The following is a 9,871-nucleotide window of genomic DNA, read 5'->3' on the forward strand; positions in this document are numbered from 1 at the left end:
AAGCTCATCCAGTTCAGAACACCGAGGCACGACTTTATGCCTTGAATGCGTTGAACGCTGCACCACTCGAGGGCATTGAAAACATTCCCGTCGTTCGTGAATTCCAAGATGTCTTCCCGGAAGAACTTCCAGGGATTCCCCCTGTTAGAGCTGTCGAATTCATCATCGACTTGAAACCCGGCACCACCCCTATAGCTAAACGACCCTATAAGATGCCGCCGCATGAACTCATTGAGCTTAAGGAGGAAATTGACAAATCTCTTGTCAAAGGTTTCATTCTTCCAAGTTGCTCTCCTTGGGGAGCACCTTGTCTCTTTATTAAGAAGAAGGATGGGACAAACCGATTAGTCCAAGACTACCGTCCTATAAACCAAGCTACCATTCAGAATAAATACCCTCTTCCTCGGATCAATGATCTTTATGATCAACTGGCTGGCTCATCAGTGTTCTCCAAACTCGACTTGAGGTTGGGTTACCACCAGATCCGTGTTCGTGAGGAGGACATCCCAAAAACCGCCTTCGTGACTCGGTATGGATCATACGAGTACACCGTCATGTCATTCGGCTTAACGAATGCTCCCGCCACCTTCTCTTGTCTGATGAACTATATATTCATTGATTACCTCGACAAGTTCGTCGTGGTTTATCTGGACGATATCCTTGTATTTTCCAAAAACAAGGAAGAACATGCTGGACATCTTCGTCTAGTGCTAGAAAAACTTCAAGAGCATCAACTGTATGCTAAGTATTCCAAGTGTGAATTCTGGCTCCCCGAAGTAACCTATCTTGGGCATGTCATCTCCAAGGATGGTATTGCCGTCAACCCTGAACGAGTTCAGGCTATTCTCGATTGGACTCCTCCGAAGAATGTCAAGCAAGTCCGAAGTTTTCTCGGTCTCGCCAGCTATTGCTGTCGATTCGTCGAGAACTTCTCCAAGATTGCCAGGCCTCTGACTAATCTGTTGCATAAGGGTGTCAAGTTCGAGTGGACAGACAAGTGTCAGGAAAGTTTCCAGGCGCTCAAAGACAAGTTGACTTCTGCCCCCGTACTTGCTCCACCTGATACTAAGAAGGACTTCGTCATTTACTGCGACGCTTCCCGTCAAGGATTAGGCTGTGTCCTAATGCAAGAGCGCAGAGTGATTGCTTATGCCTCTCGTTAATTGTGCCCTCACGAAGAAAACTACCCAGTTCACGACCTCGAGCTTGCTGCTGTCATTCATGCACTGAAGCAGTGGCGACATTACCTTCTCGGTAATCGTTGCAAGATCTTCACCGACCATCAAAGTCTGAAGTATCTGTTTACTCAGCCAGATTTGAACCTACGCCAGCAAAGATGGATGGAGACTGTTGCAGACTTTGACGTGGGTATATCCTATACCCCTGGCAAGGCTAATGTAATGGCTGATGCCTTAAGCCGCAAGTCTTACTGCAACCACCTCCAGGTCCACAAAGTTCAGCCCTCGCTTACCGAAGAATTTAGAATGCTGAACCTCCATATTGTTCCTCCGGGATCACTCGCTCCCCCTCCCGAAGGTTTTCCCAAACAGAACCTCCATGTTGTTTCCAAGGGTTCTCTCAATACCCTGGTTGCGAAACCAGATCTTGTGGACACCATCAAATGGATACAGAGGTGTGACGATGAAGTCCTCAAGATTAAGCGCGACCTCAAAAGGGGAAAGCCCTCATTCTTCTCTATCGCCGACGATGGCGCCTTGTATTTCAAAGGCCGCCTAGTGGTACCATGTTCGAAGAAAAACCTGGATAAGACTAGAAGGGTTATGCAAGAAGCTCATGATACGCCTCTGTCCATCCATCCTGGTAGTACGAAGATGTACCAGGATATTCGTCAAAGATTCTGGGGGTCTAATATGAAGAAGGACATTGCTCGTTATGTTGCTGAGTGTGACGTTTGTCGCCGGATCAAAGCAGAGCATCAAAGGCCTACTGGAACTCTGCAACCTATCTCTATTCCTGAATGGAAATGGGACCATGTTGAAATGGACTTCGTCACTGGATTTCCCAAATCGCAGAAAGGTAATGATGCTATTCTTGTCGTCATTGACCGGCTTTCCAAAGTTGCCCATTTTCTGGCGGTCAAAGAGACAATCACTGCTAGTCAGCTTGCTACTCTCTACATGGCCAGAATTGTTTCACTTCACGGTATTCCACTGGTTATCAGTTCAGACCGTGGAAGCTTGTTCACTTCAAGGTTTTGGGCAAGTTTCCAAGAAGCTATGGGAACTCATCTGTCGTTCAGTACTGCGTTTCATCCTCAGTCGCAAGGGCAGGTTGAACACGTCAACCAAGTTCTCGAAGACATGCTTCGAGCTTGTGTAATCTCATTCGGCAAGAAATGGGAGGAATCTCTTCCATATGCCGAGTTCTCTTATAATAATAGCTATCAAGCTAGTCTGAAGATGTCCCCCTTCGAAGTGCTATATGGACGAAAGTGTCGAACCCCTCTAAACTGATCAGAAACGGGGGAACGACCACTCTTCGGTCCGGATATTATCCAACAGGCCGAAGAACAAGTCCGCATTATTCGCGAGAATCTCAAGACTGCTCAGTCACGTCAGAAAAGTCAGTATGACCGTCATCACCAAGACATGGTCTATCAACCTGGCAAAAAGGCTTATCTTCGAGTTACACCAATGAAGGGTGCTCACCGCTTCGGGATCAAGGGCAAGCTAGCTCCTCGCTATATCGGTCCCTTCACTATTCTCGAAAGGCGTGGAAAGGTGGCATATCAACTGGAGCTTCCGCCGAACCTTTCTCAGGTTCACGATGTGTTCCATGTGTCACAACTCCGCCGTTGCTTCAAGGATCCAATCCGAGCGGTGGATCATGAAGAGCTCGAATTGCAACAGGACCTCTCTTATAAAGAGCATCCGGTCCGCATTCTTGACCAAGCTGAACGCCGCACACATCAGAAGGCGATCAAATTCCTCAAAGTCCAGTGGTCGAATCACTCTGAGGACGAAGCCACCTGGGAACGCGAGGATCGTCTTCGCGATGAATACCCTGCACTGTTTCCTCCTACCTCCTAAATCTCGGGACGAGATTTCTTGTAGTGGAGGAGATTTGTAACGCCCGGGTAATCTAGCTACAGTAAAACTCTCCTAATGATGCCATGTCATCTGCGGTTACTGTTACTAATCTCGGGTTAATTCGAAACCGCGTCAAATTCAAATTCAAATTAATGTCAAACGGCAAAAGTTTCAAAATATTAAACTAAAATGTTCGGAGTGAGCAGTTAAATGCCAGGGTAATTATAATAAAGCAAACACATTTTTATAAAATGCCTAAATGGTTTAAAATGATTTAAAACAGAAGAGATAATAAATAAAAGGAAAACAGGAAACAAACAAAAAAAAGGGGAGAGAGAGTCCCCCCCCCCACTGGGCTCCGGCCCAGCAGGCCGGCCCTTTCAGCCGCAGGCCCAACCGGCCTCCCCCCACGCCTCCCTTATCCCCCGCCCACGATCGAACCCTAGCTTACCCCACCCCCCACTCGCACCACTCCTCCCCCCCCCGCTGGATCTGGATCGGGGAATCCCGATCCCCTCGCCCTTCTCCCTCGCGCACCCGTTCGCCGCCTGGACCGCGCCTCCGCCTCGACCTCCCCGTCGCCGGACCCCCCATCACCGGACTGCTCCTCTACGGCGTCGTCGCCGTCTTCCTCCTCAACCCTCGCTCCCCAGACCCTACGCACCCCGGTGAGGCCCTCGGCCTCCTCTCCCCTCTCCGCCGCACGCTCGCGCCCGCCTCGTCTCAGGTCGGACGAGCCCCATGGCTCCGCCCCCCCCGCCTGGAGCTCTGCTCCCGCACGCGCCCCCGCACAGCCCCGTGCCTCCCCTCTCGCTCGCCCGCGCCGGGGCGCACCCCCTGGCTGCGGCCTTTGCACGCACGTTCCGCCGTGCCCGTCAGCTTCGACCACCGCAGCACACCGTGCCCCGCCTCCCGCCTCTCCCCCTGCTGCGTTGCCGCGCCGGCGTGCCCTCAAGCCTGCACGCGCCCCCACTTTCCTCCTCCCCGTGCGCGCACGACCGCAGCGGCCGTCGTGCCCGCCTGCCTTCGCATCGCCCGCCACTGCTGCGGCAGCTGCTACCTCTGCCGCACCCCCCCGCTGCCCAGCATCGCCGGCGCCGCCCCATTCCGGCCACCCTCGCCGCGGTCCCGGTCGTCGCCCGGCGCCGGCGCCCGTCTATGCCACTGGACCCTCTCCTGGGTCGGACGCCCGCAAGCCCGCGCGCTCTTTTTATGCCCCTGGGCCACTGACCAAATGGCCCCACGGCACAGAACGTTTTAAAAAAATATATAAAAATATGTCTAACTAAAATTAATTAATTAAAGAAATAATTAACTTAATTAATTTTGATTAATTAATTTAAACAACTAATTAAACTAATTACACATTAGTTACCTAACTAATATGGTCTGTTAATTAGTTTATTAAGTAGGCAATGACAGTGGGGCCCACCCCCCCTAATTAATACTAATTAGGTTAAATAATATGTTTAAATAAAATGTGTCACTGACCAGTGGGACCCACTGGTCAGGTTGACCAGTCAACCCTATTGATTGCTGACGTCAGCATGACATCATGCTGATGTCATAAATCCATTTTCGAATTAATTTAAATAATTAATTAAATTCCAGAAACAAATAAAATCTTTAGAAAATCATATCTTTTAATCCGTAACTCGGATTAAATTATTTTCAACATGAAAGTTGCTCAGAACGATGAGACGAATCCGGATACGCAGCCCGTTCGTCTGCCACACCCCCCTAACCTATCAAACTCGCAACTTTCCCCTTCCGGCTCCTCTGCCCGAAAACGCGAAACACCGGGGATACTTTCCCGGATGTTTCCCCCCCTTCACCGGTATCACCTCATACCGCGATAGGGCACCCCTAGCACCGCTACTTGTCATGTCATGCATCGCTATGCATCTGTTTGCTTAAATATTTATTGTTTCTCCCCCTCTTCTCTCGCTAGACACTGAGACCGACGCCGCTGCTACCCAGTACGACTACGGAGTTGACGACCCCTCTCTCTTGCCAGAGCAACCAGGCAAGCCCCCCCTTTGATCACCAGATATCGCCTACTCTTCTCTATACTGCTTGCATTAGAGTAGTGTAGCATGTTACTGCTTTCCGTTAATCCTATACTGATGCATAGCCTGCCCTTGCTACTACTGTTGTTACCTTTACCTGCAATCCTAATGCTTAGTATAGGATGCTAGTTTATCATCAGTGGCCCTACATCCTTGTCCGTCTGCCATGCTATACTATCGGGCCGTGATCACTCGGGAGTTGATCACGGGTATATACTTTATACTTTATACCTGATACATGTGGTGACTAAAGACGGGTCGGCTTGAGGAGCACCCGCGAGTGGATCTTTGAGGCGGAGCGACAGGGCAGGTTCCGACCACCTAGGAGAGAGGTGGGCCTGGCCCTAGTCGACGTTCGCGGATACTTAACACGCTTAACGAGATCTGGGTATTTGATCTGAGTTTGGCCATTTGGTCTATACGCACTAACCATCTACGCGGGAGTAGTTATGGGTATCCCGGCATCGTGGTATCAGCCGAAGCCTTCGTGACATCAGCGACTGAGTGGCGCGCGCCGGATTGGAACGTAAGCCTGCTCTTGTATTAAGGGGGCTAGTTCTGCTTCCGGCCGCGTACGCAACGTGCATGTGTGCTAAGGGCGATGGGCCCAGACCCCTGTGCGCTTAGGTTTAGACCGGCGTGCTGACCTCTCTATTGGTCTAGGTGGGGCTGCGACGTGTTGATCTTCCGAGGCCGGGCATGACCCAGGAAAGTGTGTCCGGCCAAATGGGATCGAGCGTGTTGGGGTATGTGGTGCACCCCTGCAGGGAAGTTAATCTATTCGAATAGCCGTGATCTTCGGTAACAGGACGACTTGGAGTTGTCTTGACCTTATGACAACTAGAACCGGATACTTAATAAAACACACCCTTCCAAGTGCCAGATACAACCGGTGGTCGCTCTCTCACAGGGCGACGAGGGGAGGATCATCGGTTAGGGTTATGCTATGCGATGATACTTGGAGGACTTCAGTCTACTCCCTTCTACATGCTGCAAGACGGAGGCTGCCAGAAGCATAGTCTTCGAAAGGATTAGCTATCCCCCCTCTTATTCTGGCTTTCTGTAGTTCAGTCCACCGATATGGCCCTTTACACATTTACCCATGCATATGTAGTGTAGCTTCTTGCTTGCGAGTACTTTGGATGAGTACTCACGGTTGCTTTCTCCTTCTTTCCCTCTATCCCTTCTACCTGGTTGTCGCAACCAGATGTTGGAGCCCAGGAGCCAGACGCCACCATCGATGACGACCCCTACTACACCGGAGGTGCCTACTACTACGTGATGCCCGCTGACGACGACCAGGAGTAGTTAGGAGGATCCCAGGCAGGAGGCCTACGCCTCTTTCGATCTGTATCCACGTTTGTGCTAGCCTTCTTAAGGAAAACTTGTTTAACTTATGTCTGTACTCAGATATTGTTGCTTCCGCTGACTCGTCTATGATCGAGCTCTTGTATTCGAGCCCTCGAGGCCCCTGGCTTGTAATATGATGCTTGTATGACTTATTTTAATTGTAGAGTTGTGTTGTGATATCTTCCCGTGAGTCCTTGATCTTGATCATATACATTTGCGTGCATGATTAGTGTACGGTCAAATCGGGGGCGTCACACCACTCAACTCCATTGGCATTGAACTTTCGTTCAAAACCAACACCTTGATTCCTCCGGTGCATTCCTTGCTTGCGCACAATTTCCTCGAATTGCTTACTCCCGGCAAGGCTTTTGTACACTCCTTTCTCTATAATTCCCTTCAATAAGCTATTTTCTTGCTCAAGTGTAACTTGGCTAAGAGAATCATTAGTGGAATCAAGAGAACTAGAAGCAACAATATTGGATTTAGCATGATCATTGTTACTACTAGAGGAAGAATCTTTCTTGTTAGACTTGACTTGAGGCATGTAAGTGGATAAGAGTAAACGCTTGGCAATGTAAGAAGAACTTTTCTTGCGGAGATCATCGTTGACTGCTTTTAAGAACTCATGCTCTTGCTCAAGATTGAGCTTTTCAAAGCGTAATTTCTCATGAGCTCTTAAAAGTTCTCGATGATCTTCGAAGATAGTGTCATGAGCTAACTTAAGAGTTTTTAGTTCTTTAGTTAGAGCCTCAATCTTCTCCTTATCATTGTCATTCGTTTTATCTTGATTAGCATGTTTAATTGACATTTCATCATAGTATTCATCACTAGAGTTGTCAACAAGCAAATCATCACCTAACAAGTCATCTTCATCACTATTGAAATCAACATACTCGGGGTGTGTTACCTTAGGACCTTTGGCCATGAAGCATCTTCCAATTCCCTCATTTGGTGAGTCAAATATGTCGTAGGAGTTGGTTGACACAAGTGCTAGACCGGCAACACCTTCATCTTGAGTATCTTCGGAGCCGGAGTAATAACTTCTCTCGGAGTGGCTGTCGGAGTCGGAGCCGGATACCCATTCACCAACATGAGCTTGATGTCTCCGTCTTGTGTAGCTCCTTGATGATTTTTCCTTCCTTTCCGAATCCTTGCTTCTCCGTGAGTATCTTCGTTCATAACGATCATCTCTACTCCTTCTCTCTCTTGATGGTGATTCTTTGCTTCTTCTTTTTGGAGAATCTTCTCTTCTTTTGTAGGGAGCCGTACACTCATTGGAATAGTGTCCGGGTCTTCCACAATTGTAGCAGTTTCACTCTCGACTAGCTTCTATCTTTGCTTCTACTCTTGTAGAACTTGTTGAAGTTCTTCACCATTAAGCTCAATTCTTCATTGAAGTCTTGTTTCTCACTTGATGATGTAGGGGCTTCACATGAGGCTTTATAGGCACCACTTGATTTGTTGTGAAGTTCCTCTTTATCCTTAAGTGACATCTCATGAGCAACAATTCTTCCAATCACTTCCGTTGACTTGAGATCTTTGTAATTGGGCATCATTTGGATCAATGTGCACACGGTATCATATTTTCCATCCAAGGCTCTTAGAATCTTCTTGATGATGAATTTATCGGTCATCTCTTCACTTCCTAAGCCGGCAATCTCATTTGTGATGAGAGCAAGCCTAGAGTACATTTCGGCGACACCTTCACCATCCTTCATCTTGAACTTGTCAAGTTGGCTTGGAAGCACATCCAACTTGGATTCCTTGACGGAGTCGGTACATTCGTGCATATCAATCAAAGTGTCCCAAATTTCCTTTGCATTCTCAAGACGGCTGATTTTATTGAATTCTTCGGGGCACAATCCGTTGAAGAGAATATCACAAGCTTGAGCATTGTATTGCAACATCTTCAACTCATCCGCGGTAGCTTCACGGTCCGGTTCTCTCCCATCAAAGAAGTCACCTTGCAAACCAACACACACAATAGCCCAAACGGCAGGGTTATGTCCAAGAATATGCATTTTCATTTTATGCTTCCAACTAGCAAAATTAGTACCATCAAAGTAAGGACCTCTACGGTGATAATTTCCCTCACTAGACGCCATACTCTCCTAGGTTGTGAAACCAAGGCTATGACCACCAAAAGCTATGGAGATCAAGCAAATGGAGACCAAAGCTCTGATACCACTTGTAGGATCGAAAGTATGTCTAGAGGGGGGTGATTAGACTACTTGACCAAATAAAAACTTAACCTTTTCCGAATTTTAGTTCTTGGCAGATTTTAGCTAATTTAGGACAAGTCAAGCAATCATCACATAATTCAAGCAAGCATGCAAAGAGTATATAGGCAGCGGAAAGTAAAGCATGCAACTTGCAAGAATGTAAAGGGGAGGGTTTGGAGAATTCAAACGCTATTGGAGACACGGATGTTTTTCCCGTGGTTCGGATAGGTGGTGCTATCCTACATCCACGTTGATGGAGACTTCAACCCACGAAGGGTAACGGTTGTGCGAGTCCACACAGGGCTCCCCCCAAGGGTAACGGTTGCGCGAGTCCACATAGGGCTCCACCCACGAAGGGTCCACGAAGAAGCAACCACCCACAAAGGGTCCACGAAGAAGCAACCTTGCCTATCCCACCATGGCCATCGCCCACGCAGGACTTGCCTCACTAGCGGTAGATCTTCATCAAGTAGGCGATCTCCTTGCCCTTACAAACTCCTTGGTTCAACTCCACAATCTTGTCGGAGGCTCCCAAGTGACACCTAGGCAATCTAGGAGACACCACTCTCCAAGAAGTAACAAATGGTGTGTAGGTAATGAACTCCTTGCTCTTGTGCTTCAAATGATAGTCTCCCCAACACTCAACTTTCTCTCATAGGATTTGGATTTGGTGGAAAGAGGGTTTGAGTGGAAAGCAACTTGGGAAGGCTAGAGATCAAGATTCATATGGTAGGAATGGAATGTCTTGGTCTCAACACATGAGTAGGTGGTTCTCTCTCAAAACATATGAGTTGGAATGGTGTGTGTGTTCTGATGGCACTCTCATCGAATGAGAAGAAGGTGGAGGGGTATATATAGCCTCCACACAAAATCCAACCGTTACACAGTTTTCCAATCTCGGTAGGACCGAATCAATAAGCTCGGTCGGACCGAAAATGTAAACCTAGTGACCGTTAGTGATTTTCGGTGGGACTGACATGCAACTCGGTAGGACCGATGTGGTTACGGTTTGGGCATAACGTAATCTCGGTGAGACCTATTACACAAACTCGGTGAGACCGAATTTGGTAATTATCTAACCAGAGAGTTGGTCAGGCAAACTCGGTGGGACCGATTTGCTCTTTCGGTGAGACCGAGTGGAACTCGGTGAGACCGAAAAGTTACAAAGGGGAAACACTGA

The sequence above is a fragment of the Triticum urartu genome, chromosome 2 (assembly GCF_003073215.2).
Source record: "Triticum urartu cultivar G1812 chromosome 2, Tu2.1, whole genome shotgun sequence".
NCBI classification, from domain to species: Eukaryota; Viridiplantae; Streptophyta; class Magnoliopsida; order Poales; family Poaceae; genus Triticum; species Triticum urartu.